At 47.8% G+C, this 25,840-nt stretch overlaps 8 non-coding genes and 2 pseudogenes across 8 annotated transcripts; all 10 read right to left on the bottom strand.

The window, feature by feature from the left end:
* Nucleotides 1-5,492: 5,492 nt before the first annotated feature.
* LOC130402758 (5S ribosomal RNA) lies at nucleotides 5,493-5,610 on the bottom strand. The gene has a single exon (XR_008904027.1). It is a non-coding gene; the product is annotated as a 5S ribosomal RNA (ribosomal RNA).
* Nucleotides 5,611-6,143: 533 nt separating this feature from the next.
* Nucleotides 6,144-6,263, bottom strand: LOC130402748 (5S ribosomal RNA). The gene has a single exon (XR_008904018.1). It is a non-coding gene; the product is annotated as a 5S ribosomal RNA (ribosomal RNA).
* A 526-nt stretch (nucleotides 6,264-6,789) lies between these two features.
* On the bottom strand, nucleotides 6,790-6,908 carry LOC130402771 (5S ribosomal RNA; annotated as a pseudogene).
* Nucleotides 6,909-8,106: 1,198 nt separating this feature from the next.
* LOC130402745 (5S ribosomal RNA) lies at nucleotides 8,107-8,225 on the bottom strand. Its single transcript, XR_008904015.1, has one exon. It is a non-coding gene; the product is annotated as a 5S ribosomal RNA (ribosomal RNA).
* Nucleotides 8,226-8,743: 518 nt separating this feature from the next.
* Nucleotides 8,744-8,861, bottom strand: LOC130402759 (5S ribosomal RNA). The gene has a single exon (XR_008904028.1). It is a non-coding gene; the product is annotated as a 5S ribosomal RNA (ribosomal RNA).
* Nucleotides 8,862-21,143: 12,282 nt separating this feature from the next.
* Nucleotides 21,144-21,261, bottom strand: LOC130402761 (5S ribosomal RNA). Its single transcript, XR_008904030.1, has one exon. It is a non-coding gene; the product is annotated as a 5S ribosomal RNA (ribosomal RNA).
* A 526-nt stretch (nucleotides 21,262-21,787) lies between these two features.
* LOC130402774 (5S ribosomal RNA) lies at nucleotides 21,788-21,896 on the bottom strand (annotated as a pseudogene).
* A 518-nt stretch (nucleotides 21,897-22,414) lies between these two features.
* On the bottom strand, nucleotides 22,415-22,533 carry LOC130402744 (5S ribosomal RNA). Its single transcript, XR_008904014.1, has one exon. It is a non-coding gene; the product is annotated as a 5S ribosomal RNA (ribosomal RNA).
* A 530-nt stretch (nucleotides 22,534-23,063) lies between these two features.
* Nucleotides 23,064-23,182, bottom strand: LOC130402753 (5S ribosomal RNA). Its single transcript, XR_008904022.1, has one exon. It is a non-coding gene; the product is annotated as a 5S ribosomal RNA (ribosomal RNA).
* A 2,535-nt stretch (nucleotides 23,183-25,717) lies between these two features.
* On the bottom strand, nucleotides 25,718-25,836 carry LOC130402746 (5S ribosomal RNA). The gene has a single exon (XR_008904016.1). It is a non-coding gene; the product is annotated as a 5S ribosomal RNA (ribosomal RNA).
* Between the last annotated feature and the right edge of the window lie 4 nt (nucleotides 25,837-25,840).

Below are 25,840 nucleotides of genomic sequence, written 5' to 3'. Positions count from 1 at the left end.
TTAGATGTATTTGTTGTACCGGTATGTCTTCAGACTTTTTCTGTTTTTTGGGCTGTGTACCCTCGTCGGTGGCAGTGGCAGCGCTATGGCATCAGGACAGTCTCCACTAAAGGTGTACACACAGAATATAAAAATAAGCAGCAGGTCATATAATACCCTATGTGTGGCTGCTCAAGGAAATTCTACTAAAAAGTGAATATAGCACAAGTTCAACAGTCTAGAGATAAGATGGTTTGGTTGTCATTTGTAACTCCAGAAAGAGAGAAGGGTATGTGTGACATTGCGCATGGAATTAACTTCATCGATTATGTTCATTTCAGAAAGAAGACATGCAAAACAAATGAAATATTTAACTTAGGAGGGATAATGGTGAAAGATGGCAGAATATCAGCTTGTGTTGATTAGGTAGCACCTCTTGTCCTTGGGACTCTTTGCTCTCTTTGGCTGCGTACCCTGCGGTCGGTGGCAGTGGCAGCGCTTGTCATCAGGACAGTCTCCACTAAAGGTGTACACACAGAATATAAAAATAAGCAAGCGGTCAGGATATACTGTATGTGTGGCTGCTCAAGGAAATTCTACAAAAAAAATTGAAATATGGCACACAAATTTGAACAGCAATAATTAGCTAAGCACACCGAATTATGGTCCTTTCATTGAAGATTTTTTGGGTACCTGTCTCAGTGTTCAACACCAGCTGAACACAGCTCTAACCCCTCTGTTGGTGCTGGTGGTAGGGGTGGCTGAATGGAGAGTCTCTGCAAAAGGTGTAAACACATAGAATATTAACTATGATAATAATGTACCATAATAATGATAATAATAATATGCTGCTGAAGCACATTCTCACCAAAAAATATGGAAAGATGAACAATAAAGCTACGCTAAACCACACCTTGTATTTTCATTGGGTCTTCGGGCTCGAATTGAAAATATAAATGGCCTCTCCTTCACACTGTGGCATACTTGTGGCATCAGATGGCACTTTATTTCCTGAAAGCAACACAAAGAACTTACAATTAGGTCAAAATGTGAAAGGTAGGAGTGATGCAGTAACATACATCTGTCATAATCCTTTTTTGTACATTTTGTTATTTGATGTGATTACATTTTTACAGTGTCCTACATTTTTCAGAAATTGGGGTTGTTTAGAGACTTATAATGCAGAGGTAAATGTGAAATTACCTTCTACAATTATGCTGTAAATTTCTTTATATTAGCCAAACATTGTCTGTTCCCCAACAGAAGAAATAAGCCCCTCTGGGAGGACTATCTTTCCCTCCTTCTTGGATAGTTCAAGAAGGAGGATGGGGCCTCCACCCCAATGCATTCATCTTCTCGACCTGAAAAAATAGAGAAAACTTTAAAAACAATAATAATTGTGCCAGAGGATATATGGAGAACAAGCTCCACAGCAGTACTTTCAATAGCAACTCCGAGGCAAAGTTTACTTATAGAAGAGCTGATGTTGGCACCACATTCTTAACCTAAACATTAGTACTATGGTAATGTTACTTACCAGAATGACAGCGTCATCGAAAAGATGTGAGTGACCTGGGCCCCGTTTCCCGATAACGATGGATCTTCGCTCGTAGGTACGATCATTCTCCCGATGGATCTTGCGATCCATCGATAATTTTCTTAGTCGGGTTTCCCGAAACTGCCTCTTAACGTGAACGCGCATTCGCTGCACTCACGACGTCGTAGGATTGTAACTGTCTACTGACACAGTGCTGAAATGGGCTCCGTAGAGGGGGAGACGCAGGAATGTCGCAGGAAAAGGTGGTTAAAAAGGGTTAAAATATATCCCATCAAGGACAACAGCAGAGTAGCCTACGAACAAAAAATAGGGGTTAGTCCATTATATGAATGCTAAAGACATTAAAAAACAACAATTGATTATGCTTAAACCGACATAATTATCAGTCCTATCCTTAATGCACTGTGCGTTTCACACGCATTTTCCCCCCTTAAATAATTCCTCTTCACACCTGTGAATAACCCGGGAGACCCGTCCATGATGAGGAATACGTAAACGACGGCCTCACCGTCCGGGCCCGGGTGTGCAGTTCGTTGAGCGCGACGATCGGGAGGTTGGAAGGTTGCGCTTTAGATGCCTTCACAAGTCAGGCGGAGGGCTCCAGTTTTCGCCGGCCAAGTCATGCCGCCCGTGATATGTGTGAACGGCTATGTTGCACAACATCGCAGATAAGGCTGTGGTGGCATTGCTTGAATAACCGGAGGGAAGGCTGAGGACGATGACAGACGAGGAGATCGGTGGGAGGAACGGCCATCCCTCAGAACTACGCGGCTGGTTTTCATGCGCGTCGAAGAGTGATTGAGACTTTGTTTAACCCCCGTCCACCCTCCCACATGTCACTAAACATTCCGTCAACGTGACAATCCCCACCATATCCAAGCCTTTTGCCTGCTCCTTTGCTTGTTTTTATAATTATAAGTTCTTGTAATTTTTTTAATTTTTTACATATTTTATGCTACGTTTTATGACTAGCCTATGTCAGTCTGCAACAAATTCCCCCCACTTTCTCTCCACACATTGAGTGCCCTGCCGCACATTTTCTGGACTGTCCGTTTTATTGTGGCCATTGTAAACTATCTTATTAATAAATTATTAATAATCTTTATTAATTACCAAACTAAGAACATAAAGGCGCAAATGCGTTTTTAATAAAACGCATTCCATAGACGGAATGTCCGATGGTGACCGCCACTGAGGCTATAGCTGATCGATGCTCTTAGCGTCCTACTAGACCTACGAGCAACCCTGGAGTAATCGTTAGCTACGAGTGTTTTCAAGACGTTCGTTCCACAACGATGCTTTCGGAAACGCGGTGAAAAACTCTACGATGCCCTTTCGACGCACTCACGATCCACTTAGGCTAACGACGCTTTCGTGAAACGGGGGCCCTGGTTACGTTTTTGGTGTTGGCCACCCATGCATCTTTCTGATTTAAAAAACTTGTCCAGTTTCTTTTTTAGCCTCAGTTTTTGTGGCTGTGGGGCCTTGCACGTTGGGGCATAACTTTAAAAACACATTATAAATGGGGACCTGACATGCAGCGCATGCCTTTTTTAAACCGCCCTTTCCATTGTTTAAGTGTTGCTGTAAACATAACAAGAAAAACATCATTAGAATACCATTGTATAAAAATGACAAATTCCTTATTTAAGTTAAGCGAGATTTAACCATAAAACAAACCCACTTTCAGTCTTTCAACTCAGTTTTTCTAGACAGATGTGACCAATCCATGTATCTAGTATAACATTATTCGACTTGCTTTTCCTACACCTTATTTTTTAGAGTTCTAATACAGCACCTGGGTAATTAATTACCAACTGGTAGGATTAAAAGGGAGTACCAGCGATGCGTTTTCGCAATGAGTCCATCTTTACGGAGATATTTTCTGATCGCAGGCCAAGGAAAACGGAGGGGAAAATACACTTTTTCGCCCTAATACTGGTCTAGAACGTCACCATAGGCTCAATCTAACCACAAAATTGTGTTGGTAGTGGTACATGTACTTTTAAATAAACATAACTCAATTTTACAACGCGATTACAAAACGGTTGGTTTATACAAACGTTGATCAACGTGGTTATGATATTGTTACCTATTTTGGAACATTATTCTATTTTTCAGTATTCTATCAAAGCATGCAGTCATAACTAGCCTACATCACGTTTATAACCAACCAAACGTTGAAAATCGGTTGAAAATTGAGCAAGTTATGGTTATTTAAAAGTATGTGTACCACTACCAACACAATGTTAGGGTGAGCAGCTTACTGTGGTAATATGGCCTTTAGTGGTGCCGTTCGACTCATTGGCCAGCAGCGCGGACGAGGCATCTAGTTAATATATCAATGTTTGCAACACCATAACAGACTGAAACTAACTTTCACGATACACCCTAATGACGCAAAAAAAAAATAGTTAGGTAGGTTTATGGCAACAACTTTGTTCGGTGTTTTGAAGAAATTAACATTGCACATTACACGTGGTAGAGATACTTACCGATCGGTAACTGTGAAGCTGCAAAGTGGCGAAGTCACGCCACTTCCGGTCGAGCCCTATAGGACCCAAGCCAAGCCCCAAGAAACAGTACAATGGTTCCGGAATCCAACAGTGCTCAGATGCCACGCCTGGTATAGCACCGCTTCAGCGGGCTGTGGACGGGTCCGTCATTTCATGGTGGCCCAGAAGTAGATATCGCCGTTCACCTCCAATACAATGGGGAACAGAATGTGTTCTCCGCAAAAAATGTCTGGATATCAATCGAAGGCTCATAATTATATTTAGACCTAGTTCTAAGAATATATTGGGTGGGTGGGGTGGTTGGGGGGGGTAACCACAGACACAAATAGGAAGCAATGAGCATTTCAATGACCAGAAATATGAATAAACAACTCAGGAAGAGGAATGACCTCTGCCACATGATAACTTAATGAATTATTTTAAAAAAAAACTAGCTCGTTAAATCAATGAGCTTGATGTTTTGCTTTCCCAATAGGTTATAGGCTGTGTCACTACCATGTATGTCAGTGCGCATCTCCCAGAGTGACGTTAATAGCCAACGGACAGCGATTAAAAAAATAAAAAGAGTAATGTTGATTACCAAGTAAATTATTAATTATTAACCATTTTGTTGCTTCGAGGGAGGTCTGGTGATCTGTATATAATAAATAATTAAATATATATAGGACATATTGTATATATATAATATATCAGTGGCGGCTGGTGGTTTTTAAGTGAGGAGGAAGGACTGTCGCGCCTTGGTTTGTCCATTGGCCTGCTTGCACGGTTGGTGTATGGGTTGTCATAGAATTGTGAGACTCAAGTTGTTTCAGGGTGTTTGGTGAACTACAAAATCGCAGGGAGGGAGTTATGTGAACAAATGTATACATATCCACCAGTGGCATCACTGTAATTTGAGAAGGAAGGATGCAAAGCATATTAGTCAAATCAGGCCTACTATGATTTGTAAGGAGGAGAAAGCTGCTGAGGCTCGATCGGTTACACTTTTACAAAAAAATCATTAGGTAGATATCAACGGCAGTAATTGATTCAGGTAGGACTTCCTTATCCATGTAAACGATCATTTGTGACATCTGAATTCATTAATTATCTGGAAATCACTGCATGTGCGTGTGATGTTAAATGTTTGAACCAAGGTTACGGTTAAAGTGTCAGAGAATGGGGTGGTGATTTTTTGACGTCCTCCCATGATCTGAAGTGCAGCGTGCGTGTTTGTGGTTTGGTGAAAGTTTAAGAATGTACAGCTGTCGGTTCAGCTCTCTGGTGCTCCCTGCTGGCAGTATCACTATACTGTCCTCATGTTCACAAAAACCGTTTTGAGAGACGTTGTCAGTTTTTGTATGTTGCTTAAATCCTCCAAAGCGGTTGGCAGTAAACATCAGGTCACGGTACGCCACGGTCGGCCACGGAGTCAATGAGCTCGAGTTGAAAAAAGAAAAAGCTTACAGCACCTGGTATTCACAGGCGGTCTCCCATCCAAGTACTAACCAGGCCGACCCTGCTTAGCTTCCGAGATCAGACGAGATCGGGCGTGTTCAGGATGGTATGGCCGTAAGCAATTAGTGCAGGCGCAAAAAAAACAGGTTTTATACAGTAGCACATAAGGAGTGAGAAAGCTGCTGAGGCTTGACGTTACACTTTTACAAAAACAATCATTAGTTAGATATAAACGGCAAGTAATTGATTCAAGTAGGACTCCTTATCCATGTAAACGATCATTGTGACAATCTGAATTCATTAATATCTGAAATACACTGCGGTGGTGGATGTTAAATGTTTGAACCAAGGTTAACGGTTTAACGTGTCAGAGAATGGGTGGTGATTTTTTGACGTCCTCCCATGATCTGAAGTGAGCGTGCGTGTTTGTGTTTGTGAAAGTTTAAGAAATTTACAACTGTCGTTTCAGCTCTCTGGTGCTCCCTGCTGGCAGTATCACTATACTGTCCTCCTGTTTCACAAAATAGTTTGAGAGACGTTGTCAGTTTTTGTATGTTGCTTAAATCCTCCAAAGCGGTTGGCAGTAAACATTCAGGTCACGGTACGCCACGGTAGGCCCACGGAGTCAATGAGCTCGAGTTGAAAAAAGAAAAAGCTTACAGCACCTGGTATTCCCAGACGGTCTCCCATCCAAGTACTAATCCAGGCCCGACCCTGCTTAGCTTCCGAGATCAGACGAGATCGGGCGTGTTCAGGGTGGTATGGCCGTAAGCAATTAGTGCAGGCGCAAAACCCAGGTTTTATACAGTAGCACATAAGAGTGAGAAAGCTGCTGAGGCTTGACGTACACTTTTACAAAAACAATCATTAGTTAGATATAAACGGCAGTAATTGATTCAGTAGGACTCCTTATCCATGTAAACGATCATTGTGACATCTGAATTCATTAATTATCTGAATACACTGCTTGTGCGTGTGATGTTAAATGTTTGAACCAAGGGTTAACGGTTAAAGTGTCAGAGAATGGTGGTGATTTTTTGACGTCTCCCCATGATCTGAAGTGAGCGTGCGTGTTTGTGTTGTGAAAGTTTAAGAAATATACAACTGTCGTTTCAGCTCTCTGGTGCTCCCTGCTGGCAGTATCACTATACTGTCCTCATGTTTCACAAAAATAGTTTTGAGAGACGTTGTCAGTTTTTGTATGTTGCTTAAATCCTCCAAAGCGGTTGGCAGTAAACATCAGGTCACGGTACGCCACGGTAGGCCACGGAGGCAATGAGCTCGAGTTGAAAAAGAAACAGCTTACAGCACCTGGTATTCCCAGGCGGTCTCCATCCAAGTACTAACCAGGGCCCGACCCTGCTTAGCTTCCGAGATCAGACGAGATCGGGCGTGTTCAGGGTGGTATGGCCGCTAAGCAATTTAGTGCAGGCGCAAAACCAGGTTTTATACAGTAGCACATAAGGAGTGAGAAAGCTGCTGAGGCTTGACGTTACACTTTTACAAAAACCATCATTAGTTAGATATAAACGGCAGTAATTGATTCAGTAGGACTCCTTATCCATGTAAACGATCATTGTGACATCTGAATTCATTAATTATCTGAAATACACTGCGTGAGCGTGGATGTTAAATGTTTGAACCAAGGTTAACGGTAAAGTGTCAGAGAATGGGTGGTGATTTTTTGACGTCCTCCATGATCTGAAGTGAGCGTGCGTGTTTGTGTTGGTGAAAGTTTAAGAAATGTACAACTGTCGGTTTCAGCTCTCTGGTGCTCCCTGCTGGCAGTATCACTATACTGTCCTCATGTTTCACAAAATAGTTTTGAGAGACCGTTGTCAGTTTTTTGTATGTTTGCTTAAATTCCTCCAAAGCGGTATGGCAGTAAACATCAGGTCACGGGTACGCCACGGTAGGGGGCCACGGAGGCAATGAGCTCGAGTTTGTAAAAAAGAAAAAGCTTACAGCATCCTGGTATTCCCGGCGGTCTCCCATCCAAGTACTACACGGCCACGACCCTGCCTTAAGCTTTCCGAGATCAGACGAGATCGGGCGTGTTCAGGGTGGTATGGCCGTAAGACAATTAGTGCAGGCGCAAACCAGGTTTTCATACAGTTAGCACATAAAGGAGGTGAGAAAGCTGCTGAGGCTCGACGATTACAGCTCTTACAAAACAATCATTAGTTAGATATAAACGGGCAGGTAATAAGTGATTCAGTAGGACTCCTTATCCATGTAAACCGATCATTGTGACATCTGAATTCATTAATTATGATACACTGCGTGTGGCGTGTGATGTTAAATGTTGAACCAAGGTAACGTTATAAAGTGTCAGAGAAAGGGGTGGTGATTTTTGAGTCCCTCCCATGATCTGAAGTGAGCGTGCGTGTTTGTGTTGGTGAAAGTTTAAGAAATGTACAACTGTCGGTTCAGCTCTCTGGTGCTCCCTGCTGGCAGTATCACTATACTGTCCTCATGTTTCACAAAAATAGTTTTGAGAGACGTTGTCAGTTTTTGTATGTTGCTTAAATCCTCCAAAGCGGTTGGTAGTAAACATCAGGTCACGGTACGCCACGGTAGGCCACGGAGTCAATGAGCTCGAGTTGAAAAAGAAAAAGCTTACAGCACCTGGTATTCCCAGGCAGTCTCCCATCCAAGTACTAACCAGGCCCGACCCTGCTTAGCTTCCGAGTTCAGGCGAGATCGGGCGTGTTCAGGGTGGTATGGCCGTAAGCAATTAGTGCAGGCGCAAAACCAGGTTTTATACAGTAGCACATAAGGAGTGAGAAAGCTGCTGAGGCTCGACGTTACACTTTTACAAAAACAATCATTAGTTAGATATAAACGGCAGTAATTGATTCAGTAGGACTCCTTATCCATGTAAACGATCATTGTGACATCTGAATTCATTAATTATCTGAAATACACTGCGTGTGCGTGTGATGTTATATGTTTGAACCAAGGTTAACGGTTAAAGTGTCAGAGAATGGGTGGTGATTTTTTGACGTCCTCCAATGATCTGAAGTGAGCGTGCGTGTTTGTGTTGGTGAAAGTTTAAGAAATGTACAACTGTCGGTTCAGCTCTCTGGTGCTCCCTGCTGGCAGTATCACTATACTGTCCTCATGTTTCACAAAAATAGTTTTGAGAGACGTTGTCAGTTTTTGTATGTTGCTTAAATCCTCCAAAGCGGTTGGCAGTAAACATCAGGTCACGGTACGCCACGGAGTCAATGAGCTCGAGTGAAAAAGAAAATGCTTACAGCACTGGTATTCCCAGACGGTCTCCCATCCAAGTACTAACCAGGCCCGACCCTGCTTAGCTTCAGAGATCAGACGAGATCGGGCGTGTTCAGGGTGGTATGGCCGTAAGCAATTAATACAGGCGCAAAACCAGGTTTTATACAGTAGCACATAAGGAGTGAGAAAGCTGCTGAGGCTCGACGTTACACTTTTACAAAAACAATCATTAGTTAGATATAAACGGCAGTAATTGATTCAGTAGGACTCCTTATCCATGTAAACGATCATTGTGACATCTGAATTCATTAATTATCTGAAATACACTGCGTGTGCGTGTGATGTTATATGTTTGAACCAAGGTTAACGGTTAAAGTGTCAGAGAATGGGTGGTGATTTTTTGACGTCCTCCAATGATCTGAAGTGAGCGTGCGTGTTTGTGTTGGTGAAAGTTTAAGAAATGTACAACTGTCGGTTCAGCTCTCTGGTGCTCCCTGCTGGCAGTATCACTATACTGTCCTCATGTTTCACAAAAATAGTTTTGAGAGACGTTGTCAGTTTTTGTATGTTGCTTAAATCCTCCAAAGCGGTTGGTATGTGGCAACCCCACGCCATTGACCAGGGGCCAGCCGCCGCAGCACCGGCCCCGTGGTCGGGTGGTGGAAGGGAGATACCTCCCCCTCCACCCAGCTGCGCTAGAGGGAACATCAACCGGGCCCAGGGAATCAAGAACATTGGGGGCACCTGGGGAACCAGGACAGAGGGGCTTTAAGGGCTGGGCACGTGGCAGAGAGGGGAGAGGGCTGACGAGGAAGAGACGTGCTGTGGAACCGGCGTGCTTTAACGAAACGTTTTCCCCACCAGGAGTAAGCCGGAGGCGTCGGGAGCTGTTTCCCCGCCGACCCCGAGGAAGGGCTGGACGGTCTGGACCAGGAGGTCCCGTGCCCTTATTCCCGATTACGGAAGAACCTTCGTTTATATGATTTCCCTTTTCGTGACTGGTTTTACAATAAAACCCGTTGCACCGCAACCCTGCTTCTTTCATTAATTCCAGAATCCCCGCCGCCGACGAAGGGGGTTGCCACAGTGGTGGAGAATGCAGGCAACGCGATCTCTGGACTTAAACACAACCCAGACCACGATGGAGCACGCCGACCAACCCGCCACGAGGGACGAGGAGATAGACGTCCTACGGAGATGCATGGTCCGAATGGCCGAGCAGCTCGCTCGGGGTCCTGCATTCGCCGCCCCCACGAAGAGGCTGACAAAGATGGGACCGGAGGACGACGTAGAGGCGTACCTTGACGTGTTCGAGCGGACCGCGGACCGTGAACAATGGCCCGCGGACGATTGGGGCCACATCCTAGCGCCCTTCCTGACCGGGGAAGCTCAGCGCGCCTACCGGGATCTCAACCCCCAACAGGCGGGGCATTACCCGACGCTCAAGCAGGCCATCCTCGCCCATTATGGACACAGCCTCCCCGCCCAGGCGCAGCGCTACCACGACTGGAGCTACGAACCGCTCGGCTCAGTGAGAAGCCAGATTTCCCAACTCGTCCGGCTGGCCGAGCGGTGGCTCGTAGAAGGCGACGGGCCCCCCTGCTGGATCGTCTCGTCATAGACCGCTGCATCCGATCGCTTCCCTCCGGCGCCAAACGCTGGGCCTCCGGGAACCAGCCCCGAACGGTGAACGATCTCGTGGAACTCCTCGAGAACCATCAAGTAACCCAGCGGCTTTGCGGAGGAACAGCCCCGCCTCCCGGAGGGGGGGAGCCGCGGACCGAACGACGCGGACGAATGACAGAGACCCCGCGCTCCCAGACACCAGTCGTCCGAGGCCCCGCCTACCCGGCTCAAAACATCGTGGCCCGCCGAGGCCCCGCCCCCCCGACTCCGAGAGAGGAGTGGAGGTGCTACACCTGCGGCCAGAAGGGCCACCTGGCCCGCCACTGTCCCGGCGCAGGGGACGTGTCAATGCCCACGGCCAGTCCGTCCGACCAGAGGGGAGGAGCCTGCCTCCGCACCACCTGCTGGTCACACGAGAGGACCGTCTCGCCGAGCCTGCCGGTACGGGTGGGACGGCGCGACACCCATGCCCTCCTGGACTCAGGGAGCGTGGTCACCTTGATCCGGCCCGACTTAGCCTGTGGAACGCCCGGGCAGGACGTGGAGGTGGGCTGCATCCACGGACAGACGGAAACATACCCCACCAACCTCATCACAGTACAAACCCCGAAGGGGACCTTCACGGTCCAGGCCGGGGTAGTGCCCAACCTACCCATGCCCCTGTTAATTGGACGAGACTGTCCCATCTTTGAACGACTGTTGGGGGCGGAGCTTCGCCCACCAAGACCCCGACATCCAAGGACGAGACCGCGCCAGCTACGAAGCCGACCCGTCTACATGGCAGGCCATCCCCCACCATCCCCGACTGACTCCGACGAACCTCCGCAGAGACCCGCGAGAGAGGTAGGACGCCGGCCTCACGCCTCGTCCACGGAATCCCCCCCGGGGACACCGGGCACGATGACCGCCTCCGAGCCGATACCTCCACCAGAGGAGAGTGAGAGCCCCCCCTCATCGACTTCTCCGACCTCCCCCTGGCCGTTGAGGGACGAGCGGACAGGGGCGGACGGTTCGCCACCGCCCAGCTGGAGGATGACTCCTTAAGACACGCCTGGGGACACGTGCAAATCCACGAAGGACTATCACGGGACTCGTGAGTTTCCGGCAGTACCCACACTACAGCACACGGGGAGGGTTACTGTATAGGGTAGTTCAGAGGGGGGAGAGGAGGTGGAACAGCTGATCGTTCCATGGACCTATGTTAGCAAGGTGTTGTACATGGCCCACTCACACCTCCTAGGGGCTCATCTGGGGATGGATAAGACCAGGGACCGGGTGTTAGCTAGATTTTATTGGCCAGGGGTAAAGAAAGACATAGAGGACTACTGCCGAGCCTGCCCCGAGTGCCAACGTACCGCCCCTAGACCGTCCGTACGGAATCCCCTCATACCCATGCCCCTGATCGAGGTCCCCTTCGACAGACTGGCCTTGGACATCGTAGGCCCCCTCCCCAGAACTAGCAGAGGTCACCGCTACATACTGGTCATGGTAGATTACGCGACCCGCTACCCAGAGGCCATACCTCTCCGCGCCGCCACAGCCAAGGCAGTGGCCAGAGAGCTAATGACGTTATTTAGCAGGGTGGGAATAGTTAGGGAGATCTTGACAGATCAAGGCTCCTGCTTTATGTCCCGGGTGTTAAAGGACCTCCTCAGTCTGTTACAGATCCGCCACCTCCGGACCTCCGTCTACCACCCCCAGACCGACGGACTGGTAGAGAGGTTTAATCAGACCTTAAAACGCATGCTAAAAAAGGTGATGGAGGTCGATGGAAAGAACTGGGACCAGCTACTCCCTCACGTCCTGTTCGCCATCAGGGAGGTACCCCAGGCCTCCACCGGCTTCTCCCCGTTCGAGCTACTCTATGGGAGACGACCGAGAGGGCTCCTCGACATCGCCCGGGACGCCTGGGAGAGCCAACCCTCCCCCCACCGCACCATCATCGAGCACGTGGAGCAGGTGCGGGACAGGATGGCGCAGGTGTGGCCCGTGGTCCGGGAGCACCTTGGACGAGCCCAGCAAGCCCAAGCTCGGGTGTACAACCGGGGGGCCCAGCTCCGCACCTTCGACCCGGGCGACCAGGTCCTCGTCCTCATCCCGACCTCTGAGTGCAAGTTCCTGGCCAAGTGGCAGGGACCCTATGAGATCATCGACCGGGTGGGCGAGGTCAATTACCGGGTACGGCAACCGGGGAGACGCAAGACCACCCAGCTGTACCACATCAACCTGCTGAAGCGGTGGCAACCACTGACCACTCCGCGGGATCCAACTCTCCTGACGCTGGCCGCTCGACTGCCCCCTCCAGAGGTCCCAGTGGGGGAGCTGCTGAGCCCGAGCCAGACACAGGACATGCGGGACATGGTGCTCCAACATCTAGATGTCTTCTCAGAGCGACCCGGCAGGACCACAACCGTCAGCCACGACATCCGGACAGAACCGGGAGTCAGAGTCCGCCTCCGGCCCTACCGCATCCCGGAAGCACGGCGCCGTCATCAGAACAGAGGTCGCCCGCATGCTGCAGATGGGGGTCATAGAGGAGTCCCATAGCGCGTGGTCCAGCCCGGTGGTTCTGGTACCCAAACCAGACGGGACCTACCGGTTCTGCAATGACTTTCGCAAACTGAACGAAGCGTCTGTCTTCGACGCCTACCCTATGCCACGGGTGGACGAGTTAATAGAGCAACTGGGCCCGGCCCGGTTCATATCCACCCTAGACCTCACGAAGGGATACTGGCAGGTCCCCCTCACCAAGCCGTCCCGGGAGAAGACGGCGTTCGCCACACCAGACGGGCTATACCAATACACCGTCCTCCCGTTCGGGGTGCATGGGGCACCCGCAACCTTTCAAAGGATGATGGACCGGATCCTACGGGCCCACAGAGAATACGCCGCCGCGTATATAGACGACATCGTAATACACAGCAGCACCTGGACCCTCCATCTCCACCACCTCCGAGCCGTCCTGGGGGCGCTTCGAACCGCCGGCCTCACGGCCAACCCCCAGAAGTGTCGCCTGGGCCTGGAGGAGGCCTCCTACCTGGGCTATCAAGTCGGGAGGGGCTGTGTGAGACCCCAGGACGAAAAAGTGCAAGCCATCCGGACCTGGCCCAGGCCAACCACCAAGAAACAGGTGAAGTCCTTCCTGGGACTAGTCGGTTACTATCAGAGGTTCATCCCTGCGTTCGCAACACTGGCCAGCCCCCTCAACGAGCTAACCCGGAAGACTCTACCCGACCGAGTGAAGTGGACGGAGGAGGTTGAGGAAGCCTTCTCCCACCTACGGCAGGCTCTCTGCACCGAGCCCGTGCTCATCACCCCGGACTTCAGCCTCCCCTTCGTGGTACACACGGACGCGTCTGAGGTGGGGCTGGGAGCCGTTCTATCTCAGGTCCGGTCAGGAGAGGAACATCCGGTGACCTTCATCAGCCGGAAGCTCCTGGCCAGCGAAAGGGCCTACTCAACGGTGGAAAAGGAGGCGCTGGCAATCAAGTGGACCCTAGAAAAGCTCCGTTACTACCTCCTCGGTCGGAACTTTAGCCTGGTCACCGACCACGCCCCCCTAAAGTGGATGGCCACGGCCAAGGACACCAACGCCAGGGTGACGCGCTGGTTCCTGGCCCTGCAAGACTACCGCTTCCAGGTGGTCCATCGACCCGGAAGGGCCCACGGTAACGCAGACGCACTGTCCCGAAGGGACGCCTGCCTAGGGCTAACAGGAGGAACCCCCGGCTTGCTGCTGAGGATGGGGGTGTGTGGCAACCCCACGCCATTGACCAGGGGCCAGCCGCCGCAGCACCGGCCCCGTGGTCGGGTGGTGGAAGGGAGATACCTCCCCCTCCACCCAGCTGCGCTAGAGGGAACATCAACCGGGCCCAGGGAATCAAGAACATTGGGGGCACCTGGGGAACCAGGACAGAGGGGCTTTAAGGGCTGGGCACGTGGCAGAGAGGGGAGAGGGCTGACGAGGAAGAGACGTGCTGTGGAACCGGCGTGCTTTAACGAAACGTTTTCCCCACCAGGAGTAAGCCGGAGGCGTCGGGAGCTGTTTCCCCGCCGACCCCGAGGAAGGGCTGGACGGTCTGGACCAGGAGGTCCCGTGCCCTTATTCCCGATTACGGAAGAACCTTCGTTTATATGATTTCCCTTTTCGTGACTGGTTTTACAATAAAACCCGTTGCACCGCAACCCTGCTTCTTTCATTAATTCCAGAATCCCCGCCGCCGACGAAGGGGGTTGCCACAGGTAGTAAACATCAGGTCACGGTACGCCACGGTAGGCCACGGAGTCAATGAGCTCGAGTTGAAAAAGAAAAAGCTTACAGCACCTGGTATTCCCAGGCAGTCTCCCATCCAAGTACTAACCAAGCCGGACCCTGCTTAGCTTCCGAGTTCAGACGAGATCGGGCGTGTTTTTTTTTTTTTTTTTTTTTTTATTATCAAAAAATATAGTTTACAATTAAAATTCCGTATTTACAGTAATTTACAATCTTTTACGGTCATAACCAAACACAGTATGACATACAGAAGACATACAGATAGTTGATAATCACAAATGTACGCAACAATCACATAGAGAGGTTAACCCTAATCATACACAACAAATATTTGCCTCGGAGTGGTCCGCCAGGTCTTAACAAGCAGGAAAAACAATGCCCACACTACACACTAAATCCTAACGTCCCTGATTCCGTTAACATGACTAAAGTGCTGTTCCTAACAAAATACTTGTGAAAATCCTCCCTCCTAAGCGTGTGGACCAACCTCACATTCTTTTTAAAAGTTGCCACAAACCACTCCCATACCGGTATCACCCTCTCCTCATATTGTGCAACGTTCCTCCTGCATACAATTGCATGACGGACTGTGCTCAACATGAAATTCACCAAATTTACATTCACATCTTTCACCTTTCCAACCACACCAAACAACAACAGTTTCTTCCATTCAACATCCTTCCCAACCTTGATCCCACAGTGTACACTCAGCAAACTTAACCTTCTCAAAAAAAACAAACAACATTGAACATTCAATGAAATAATGATCAAAGGTCTCATCCACCTCTTTACAAACATTGCACACTCTACCCACAGTACTATCAATTTGGTGCAAAACAACATTCGTGAAAACCCTATTGTGCCTGATCTTAAAATCATTGTGCTCACATTCAATAGAGTTATACTTCACATTCAAGTTGCCCCACATTTTCTTCACGTCAAACCCCTCAAAAGCCTTTCCCCACACCTTCTCTGACGCTGGCCTCTTCATCCCACCGCCCATCAAATCCATATACACACTTTTTGTACTAACATCCTCAAACTTAACTCTCTTACCTCCCCTCTCCACCCCCAACTCGACCATCGTGTTCTCCTCGCCTATCCCTCCCTGTCCTAACAGTAGTGTCATCCACCCTGTACCAATACTTCCCTTTACTCTCCTATACATCCCAACAACCACAGCCCCCCTCACATCTCTATTAAACCTCCTTACATCCCTTATGATCACCTGTTCCGCCTTAAAAACGTTACCCCCCTCCAACATTAAATGCTTGACCTGTTTAATACCGGCTTTCTCAAAATGTTTACTGACCAGTATTCTGTTATTGTGAAGTATTTTTGGGTTATGAAAGATTGGCTGATTCAGAACCTCGGCTCTGTCCACACACTCATACTTCACGTACTCCAAATATTTCCCCCATGCCTCAAAAACCTCTCGATAGAAATACGACATCCCTTGACACCTCGGCTTATTAAACATCATAAAAAGACCATTCACACCACAACCACCATACCTGTGCAAATAGTCCTCAAAAAAACCCATCCAACAATACTCCTCCTTTCCAAATAAATATTTCTTAATTGTTTTCACTCGTAACGCCCTTTTCTTCACCTCCACATCTATCAATTTCAGTCCTCCATCCTCATACCCATTCGTCAAGACCTTATGCGCAATTTTGGCCGGTTTCCCATCCCACAAAAAATTGTTAACAGCCCCATTCAACTCCTTTACTACCCACAATGGTAGATCCAGGGTGCTCAGCACATGATTCACCCGTGACATCATCAAGCAATTCACCACAATCACCTTACCCCTCAGTCTCAACTTCCTCATCTTCCATAAATTCAAATTCTGCTTCACTTTATTCAGAACCCCTGTCCACGTGACATCCCTTGCCTCATTTTCATCCACACCCACATTCACACCTAATACCTTTATCATCCCCTTAGAAACAGTCAGCGGAATGTCACACTCGCTCATATCCACTGCCCCTACACAAAGGATCTCTGACTTTTCCAGGTTAATCTTTGCCCCCGATGCACTCCCATATATTCCCAATAACTCAATTACCCTTTTCACACTGGCCAAATTCCTAACTGTAATGCTTGTGTCATCTGCGTATTGATGGATTAAACTCCTACCTCCTCCCGGGATGTTGATGCCTTGTATGTGCTGATCCTTTTTTAGCATGGTGGCTAATGGTTCAGCCGTTATACTGTACAATAATGCAGATAACGGACAACCCTGCCTAACTGACCTCTCTAATCTAAAACTATCCGTCAATACCCCGTTACACTTGACCCTACTCTTTGCATTACTATACAATAATCGAATCCACTTCACTAACCTATCCCCAAAACCAAATCTCTCTAGCGCCCTAAACATAAACTCATGTTCTACCCTATCAAAAGCTTTGTTAAAATCTACACTCAATACTACACCTCCCTCTTCTTTCATATGCCTCACTACATCCCTAACTGACCCTATCGTGTCCGCTATATCTCTCCCTGGAATACTGTAAGTTTGGGTTGATGAAACTATGGTCCCTACTACCGACTTAATCCGATTAGCTAAAGTTTTGGCCAGTACCTTATAGTCAGTGTTCAACAGACTTAACCCTCTGTAGTTCCCTAACTGCAATTTACTACCCTTATTCTTGTAGAGTACCGCTATTAACCCCGTCGACATCGACTTGCTAACCATCCCTAACCTTTCCATTTCCCTATATACCTTTAATAAAATCGGACATAACAACTCACTCAAGCACTTGTAAAACTCTGCCGGCAATCCATCAGAGCCAGGACTTTTGTTATTGGACAGGCTGCTGACGGCCGCCATCACCTCCGATTCTCCTAACTCACACTCACATACTTCCCTATCACTATCCGATAACACATGCTCAACCGTTCCTAATACCTTGTCCACACTATCCTTATCTACATAGCCTTTGCTAAATAAATCACTGTAAAACCCCTGCACTCTCTCCAACACCCCCACAAAATCATGTACCACTTCCCCTCTCTCATCCTCTATCTGAGCTATGTATGTTCTACCCTGTTTCCGTTTTTCCAGCCCCAAAAAGAAAGACGTACATTTCTCCCCATCTACCGCATACTGCGCCCGACTCCTAACTATTGCCCCTTTACACCTCTCCCTTTCATAAGATTCTAATTCCCCTTTAATGCCTATGTAGTCAGCTAAGTCCCTATTCACATCGTCATCTAACCTCCTCAATTCCTCAGCCATCGCTCTCTCAATACACATTCCGTCCTCCTCTTTACTTGACTCCGCTTTTTACAATAATTGATGCTCAACATTTTCACCTTTATCTTCACACATTCCCACCACTCACACACGTCTGCATCATACCCCACACAATTCATTTGCTCCTTAACACACCCTCTCACCATCTCAATATACTCGCTCTCTTCCAACACACTTGTATTCAAACACCAAACTCCCCCCCCTGTCCCTCTACTTCTGTCACCCATCTGAAAGATTATTGCTGCATGATCACTATAACCAGTGAATTTATACTGTACACTGCTCAAAGTATCAGCGATGTCCTGTCGTGCTAAACATAAATCGATCCTACTTTGCTTTAGCACTCCGTTCACTATCTGCCTCCTAGAAAATTCCCTCTTGGCAGCATTTCTAACCCTCCACACATCGACCAAACCCCCATCCTCAATCATTTTGAACAAAGCCTTCCGGGCCGAATCCTGTCTAAAACTATCTCTCCTATAAACATCCAGCTTGCTACAAAACACATTAAAATCTCCCACGAGAACACAATTCCTAGTGCAGAGCAGAGATAAAAGAGATAAAAATATAAAAGAGATAAAAAATAGCCTTTTTTCCACTTCTCTGTTAGGTGCGTATACATTAATTAGTCTATACGTTACATTATTAACATCAAAATCGATTCCAATCACCCTCCCCTTCCCATCATTCAGAACCTCCTTCACATTCCCAACCACATCCTCCTTTACAAGTATTGCCACACCACACGATCTTGCCGTCCCACAGTTGACGATAACAGTCCCCTCCATTTCTCCTTGATTTCTGGCATTTTAGCCTGTGTCCAGTTTGTTTCCTGCAGCACTAAAATATCGGATTTAAAATTGATTAACACCTCATCAAACTTCGCCATATTGTTAAGACCGTTGATGTTAATTGATGTGAGTGTGACCATTGAAATCAAAAGACACAGAGTGGGTATTACTGTTAAAATCTTTTTTTTTTTACGTACCCCTTTCTTTTTCAAGTTCCTCTGTTCCTCATCGGAATCAACCCCTCTCCTGCGTCTGACCCTGGGCGCCCTCTCCCTACAAACACCCAACGCCTCATTCCCAGACTTATTCTCCCTATCCCTTCCATCAGCCAGTGTGGGGGGGGGAATTATAGGCGCCATACCACGCCAATGAGACGCGTCGGCTGTATCCTCAATAGTCACAGCACAAGACCCCCAGGCTGCATCTTCCTCTACTGTAGGCCACCCGGGCGCCTGTAAAGAGAGGAGCCCCGCTTGAGAGCTCCTGCCCCCCCCCATCCCTGTGCCCCCATCTCCCCCTGATGCCGGGGCCATTGACACACCAAATCAACTTCCAGGCTAGCCCCGTGCCATGTCCCGCCTCGTTCCCAAACTGTCAGACCCCCTCGGCACCTTGGCGATGCCCTCCGCTGGTGTAAGGGTGCCCAGATGCCGGTAGAGAGGAAAGCTCTACTTGAAGAGCTTTGCCCCCCGGGCAACCCCGTGCCCCCCACACCCTGGTCTTCAGCTCAACCTGTAGCTGACTGTCCAAGACTGTCTCCCCGTCAGACAGCTCCCCGTGCTCCATCTCCTCTCCGCACTCTCTTCCCCTCCACTTCCCTCACTCTCCAACGATACAGCCCTTGAGTCTGGGTCAACTGAGAGGGCACCCCCTCCCACCTGCTCCTCCTTACACACACAATTTTTCCTTTCTATTACCACACTCTCTGCATTTAATCACAGCCACACACTCCCTTGCATAGTGCCCCTGCTTCCCGCACTTCCGACAGAGGAAGTCAGGACAGTCCCTCACTATAGTCCCGGCTGGATGCACAATCTACACACCTTTAATTGTCTGTCATGGATGACACGGAATATTCAGAACCCTTTTCAGTGTCAAACGTGTGGACCAAGGCAAGGACCGTACTTCCTTGTTAAACTTCACCTTAACAAAACCGTGTACCCTCACATATGGCTCATCCCAGGCCACTTCCTCCTTGCAATCGGCGAAACTGCCTCCACACCCCAGTCCGCAAGCTTCTTGCCGAATCTCCTCATCGTAATGTACACTGGTAGACTCATAAAGGACACCACCATCTCATCTGCAGTCAGTCTTTTGCGACGACGCTGGTCCCCTTATCCTAAAACCATCCAAACAATCGCCTCTTCCCGTTGGGTGATTCATCGTTACTTCATATTGGTTCAATGAGAGGTAGCGACATCCCAAGACCAATCCACATACACTCTGCATCGCCCTTAGCATCTCAATCATCGGGATTTTCCCTCTCCCACAAGCTCCACAGCCACAGACAACTCCCTGCTGTAGCTCGGGCCACCATCCGCAACCTTGTCCTCCTTCTCTCTTGTTGCTCTCTCCGCAGTCACCGGTCTCCCGCCTAGTACGTCCTCCGATGTCCTCTTCGCCACACAACCACCATCCGTCACCGCAGCAGGAGCCGTGTTCCGTTCCATGCCGTCCTCCATTCGAGTTTCCGAATACCGCGTGAGACATCGAAAAAAACCGAACTAAAGTATACTAATACTCCCCCAAACAGCAAGCTGTCGGGGAATAAACGACGAGACGAAAAAACTAACCAAAAAAAATATCTATAAATACTTGATTTACCACCAAAAGAATCCTCGCTCCAACCCGTCCTCCTCTCACCACTCAAGCACACCAAACACTTCCTCAATGGGCGTATCACTTCCTCAATGGGCGTGTTCAGGGTGGTATGGCCGTAAGCAATTAGTGCAGGCGCAAAACCAGGTTTTATACAGTAGCACATAAGGAGTGAGAAAGCTGCTGAGGCTCGACGTTACACTCTTACAAAAACAATCATTAGTTAGATATAAACGGCAGTAATTGATTCAGTAGGACTCCTTATCCATGTAAACCATCATTGTGACATCTGAATTCATTAATTATCTGAAATACACTGCGTGTGCGTGTGATGTTAAATGTTTGAACCAAGGTTAACGGTTAAAGTGTCAGAGAATGGGTGGTGATTTTTTGACGTCCTCCCATGATCTGAAGTGAGCGTGCGTGTTTGTGTTGGTGAAAGTTTAAGAAATGTACAACTGTCGGTTCAGCTCTCTGGTGCTCCCTGCTGGCAGTATCACTATACTGTCCTCATGTTTCACAAAAATAGTTTTGAGAGACGTTGTCAGTTTTTGTATGTTGCTTAAATCCTCCAAAGCGGTTGGCAGTAAACATCAGGTCACGGTACGCCACGGAGTCAATGAGCTCGAGTTGAAAAAGAAAAAGCTTACAGCACCTGGTATTCCCAGGCGGTCTCCCATCCAAGTACTAAACAGGCCCGACCCTGCTTAGTTTCCGAGATCAGACGAGATCGGGCGTGTTCAGGTGGTATGGCCGTAAGCAATTAGTGCAGGCGCAAAACCAGGTTTTATACAGTAGCACATAAGGAGTGAGAAAGCTGCTGAGCTCGACGTTACACTCTTACAAAAACAATCATTAGTTAGATATAAACGGCAGTAATTGATTCAGTAGGACTCCTTATCCATGTAAACCATCATTGTGACATCTGAATTCATTAATTATCTGAAATACACTGCGTGTGCGTGTGATGTTAAATGTTTGAACCAAGGTTAACGGTTAAAGTGTCAGAGAATGGGTGGTGATTTTTGACGTCCTCCATGATCTGAAGTGAGCGTGCGTGTTTGTGTTGGTGAAAGTTTAAGAAATGTACAACTGTCGGTTCAGCTCTCTGGTGCTCCCTGCTGGCAGTATCACTATACTGTCCTCATGTTTCACAAAAATAGTTTGGAGAGACGTTGTCAGTTTTTGTATGGTGCTTAAATCCTCCAAAGCGGTTGGCAGTAAACATCAGGTCACGGTACGCCACGCTAGGCCACGGAGGCAATGAGCTCGAGTTGAAAAAGAAAAAGCTTACAGCACCTGGTATTCCCAGGCGGTCTCCCATCCAAGTACTAACCATGCCCGACCCTGCTTAACTTACGAGATCAGACGAGTTCAGGGTGGTATAGCCGTAAACAAATAGTACAGGCTCACAACCAGGTTTTATACAGTAGCACATAAGGAGTGAGAAAGCTGCTGAGGCTCGACGTTACACTCTTACAAAAACAATCATTAGTTAGATATAAACGGCAGTAATTGATTCAGTAGGACTCCTTATCCATGTAAACGATCATTGTGACATCTGAATTCATTAATTATCTGAAATACACTGCGTGTGCGTGTGATGTTAAATGTTTGAACCAAGGTTAACGGTTAAAGTGTCAGAGAATGGGTGGTGATTTTTTGACGTCCTCCCATGATCTGAAGTGAGCGTGCGTGTTTGTGTTGGTGAAAGTTTAAGAAATGTACAACTGTCGGTTCAGCTCTCTGGTGCTCCTGCTGGCAGTATCACTATACTGTCCTCATGTTTCACAAAAATAGTTTTGAGAGACGTTGTCAGTTTTTGTATGTTGCTTAAATCCTCCAAAGCGGTTGGCAGTAAACATCAGGTCACGGTACGCCACGGAGTCAATGAGCTCGAGTTGAAAAAGAAAAAGCTTACAGCACCTGGTATTCCCAGGCGGTCTCCCATCCAAGTAATAACCAGGCCCGACCCTGCTTAGCTTCCGAGATCAGACGAGATCGGGCGTGTTCAGGGTGGTATGGCCGTAAGCAAATAGTCCAGGCGCATAACCAGGTTTTATACAGTAGCACATAAGGAGTGAGAAAGCTGCTGAGGCTCGACGTTACACTTTTACAAAAACAATCATTAGTTAGATATAAACAGCAGTAATTGATTCAGTAGGACTCCTTATCCATGTAAACGATCATTGTGACATCTGAATTCATTAATTATCTGAAATACACTGCGTGTGCGTGGTGATGTTAAATGTTTGAACCAAGGTTAACGGTTAAAGTGTCAGAGAATGGGTGGTGATTTTTTGACGTCCTCCCATGATCTGAAGTGAGCGTGCGTGTTTGTGTTGGTGAAAGTTTAAGAAATGTACAACTGTCGTTTCAGCTCTCTGGTGCTCCCTGCTGGCAGTATCACTATACTGTCCTCATGTTTCACAAAAATAGTTTTGAGAGACGTTGTCAGTTTTTGTATGTTGCTTAAATCCTCCAAAGCGGTTGGCAGTAAACATCAGGTCACGGTAGGCCACGGTAGGCCACGGAGGCAATGAGCTCGAGTTGAAAAAGAAATAGCTTACAGCACCTGGTATTCCCAGGCGGTCTCCCATCCAAGTACTAACCAGGCCCGACCCTGCATAGCTTCCGAGATCAGACGAGATCGGGCGTGTTCAGGGTGGTATGGCCGTAAGGAATTAGTGCAGGCGCAAAGCCAGTTTTTATACAGTAGCACATAAGGAGTGAGAAAGCTGCTGAGGCTCGACGTTACACTTTTACAAAAACAATCATTAGTTAGATATAAACGGCAGTAATTGATTCAGTAGGACTCCTTATCCATGTAAACGATCATTGTGACATCTGAATTCATTAATTATCTGAAATACACTGCGTGTGCGTGTGATGTTAAATGTTTGAACCAAGGTTAACGGTTAAAGTGTCAGAGAATGGGTGGTGATTTTTTGACGTCCTCCCATGATCTGAAGTGAGCGTGCGTGTTTGTGTTGGTGAAAGTTTAAGAAATGTACAACTGTCGGTTCAGCTCTCTGGTGCTCCCTGCTGGCAGTATCACTATACTGTCCTCATGTTTCACAAAAATAGTTTTGAGAGACGTCGTCAGTCTTTGTATGTTGCTTAAATCCTCCAAAGCGGTTGGCAGTAAACATCAGGGGTCTCATTTATAACCGTTGCGTACGCACAAAACGGGGCTGAAAGTTGCGTACGTGACTTTTCACGCCAAGGTTGTGATCTATAAAAAACCAACTTGACGGGAAAATGTGCGCAGCCCTAAGCAAACTCTGACCCATGCGTACGCATGGTTTGGAGGAAAAGGAGAATTGGCGACACAGACGGTGTGGTGGTGAACTGAAGTCAGACCGAAGAATTGCAGAGTGAGAAGAACGATTATGTTTTATCATCGCCCTTCATAAATTTAATTTCAACCCGTATCATGCGTTAAATCCTAATCAGAATAATTTAAGTCCACTGCGTTATTTCTCAGTTATAACTCCAGAAATATCTCCTTAGAATAGAAATAAAAGAAATTCTCTATATTTAATCCCGTTACTCCACCATACTGTCCACTGACGGCGCGACTGCATGGAATAGAGCATCTGTCCAACATGTGTCAATAACATCATATTTTTATGTGACACTGTAAACATCTGTAATCCTTAGCCCAAGTGAAGGAGTTCAAGTACCTCGGGGTCTTGTTCGCGAGTGAGGGTACTATGGAGCGTGAGATTGGCCGGAGAATCGGAGCAGCGGGGGCGGTATTGCGTTCGCTTTCCCGCACCGTTGTAACGAAAAGAGAGCTGAGCCGCAAGGCAAAGCTCTCGATCTACCGGTCGATCTTCGTTCCTATCCTCACATATGGTCAGGAGGGCTCGGTGATGACCGAAAGGACGAGATCGCGGGTACAAGCGGCCGAGATGAGTTTTCTCAGAAGGGTGTCTGGCGTCTCCATTAGGGATAGGGTGAGAAGCTCAGCCATCCGTGAGGAACTCGGATTAGAGCCGCTGCTCCTTTACTTAGAAAGGAGTCAGCTGAGGTGGTTCGGGCATCTGGTAAGGATGCCCACTGGGCGCCTTCCTTGGGAGGTGTTTCAGGCACGTCCAGTGGGGAGGAGACCTCGGGGAAGACCCAGGACTAGGTGGAGAGATTATATCTCAACACTGGCCTGGGAACGCCTCGGGATCCCCCGTCAGAGCTGCTCAATGTGGCCCGGGAAGGGGAAGTCTGGGGCCCCCTGCTTGAGCTGCTCCCCCCGCGAGCCGACCCCGGATAAGCGGACGAAAATGAGATGAGATGAGACTCTAAACACATAATCAAATGTCAATTAAATCAAGTGTGAAAAACCAAGCCACACTCCTCATCACAATCGTTGTCCGTTACTCTTGATGCTTTTCATGACAAATCAGGCATTAAAAAGGGGTTATGTTCAAGAACATTTTACGTGGGTGATTACAAACTGATTATCCAAGGCGTTCTCGTCAGTCTTATTACCGTAACCCTATAAATACATAGGTGAGCGCCTTGGTAATGCTGCACCATATGGCACTTCTGGCGGACCATTCAAATGGCAGGATTCGGAGGGAGAGGGTATTTAGGGACCATAATGATTTATTGGTAGGCTACATAAAAATATGTAACTCTATGTCGGACCACTTCTTTTTTTAATTCTGGGAAAGTGCGCTCCGTGCTACTGACAGAGTTCACTGCTGCAGCAACATGTTGCCACTCACTCTGCTTTTTGTTGTTGGCGATCCCAATCCCGTGACCGCCGAACAAAACTACCTTTCGGGCCTCCATCTCACCCATAAGTGTCTCCACTTCAACCTCCGTGAAATTTCGCTTTGTTGATTTTCTCAGTACTTCTGCCATTGTTTCCAACAAGACATAATACCGGCATCTGAGTCTGTTTTATATGCAGATCGCATTCATGAGGTCATTTGCATTGACCATGTATGGTTAAAAATGGGCGTGTAGAGGGCGGAACGTGAAGCTGATTCAGCTGCGCACAATTGTAGTCAGTATGTGATTTATAAAGCAAAGATTGCGTACAGGTGTGCGTACGCAGTGTTTTATAAATCCGAATATTTTTTGGCGCACGCAAAACTTGGCTTCTGGGCGTACGCACATTTTTAGTAACGATCCCACGCACAGTTTTATAAATGAGACCCCAGGTCACGGTACGCCACGGAGTCAATGAGCTCGAGTTGAAAAAGAAAAAGCTTACAGCACCTGGTATTCCCAGGCGGTCTCCCATCCAAGTACTAACCAGGCCCGACCCTGCTTAGCTTCCGAGATCAAACGAGATCGGGCATGTTCAGGGTGGTTTGGCCGTAAGCAATT

The sequence above is a fragment of the Gadus chalcogrammus genome, chromosome 13 (assembly GCF_026213295.1).
Source record: "Gadus chalcogrammus isolate NIFS_2021 chromosome 13, NIFS_Gcha_1.0, whole genome shotgun sequence".
In the NCBI taxonomy this organism is placed as follows: Eukaryota; Metazoa; Chordata; class Actinopteri; order Gadiformes; family Gadidae; genus Gadus; species Gadus chalcogrammus.
This window is presented reverse-complemented; position numbering and strand designations above follow the sequence as displayed.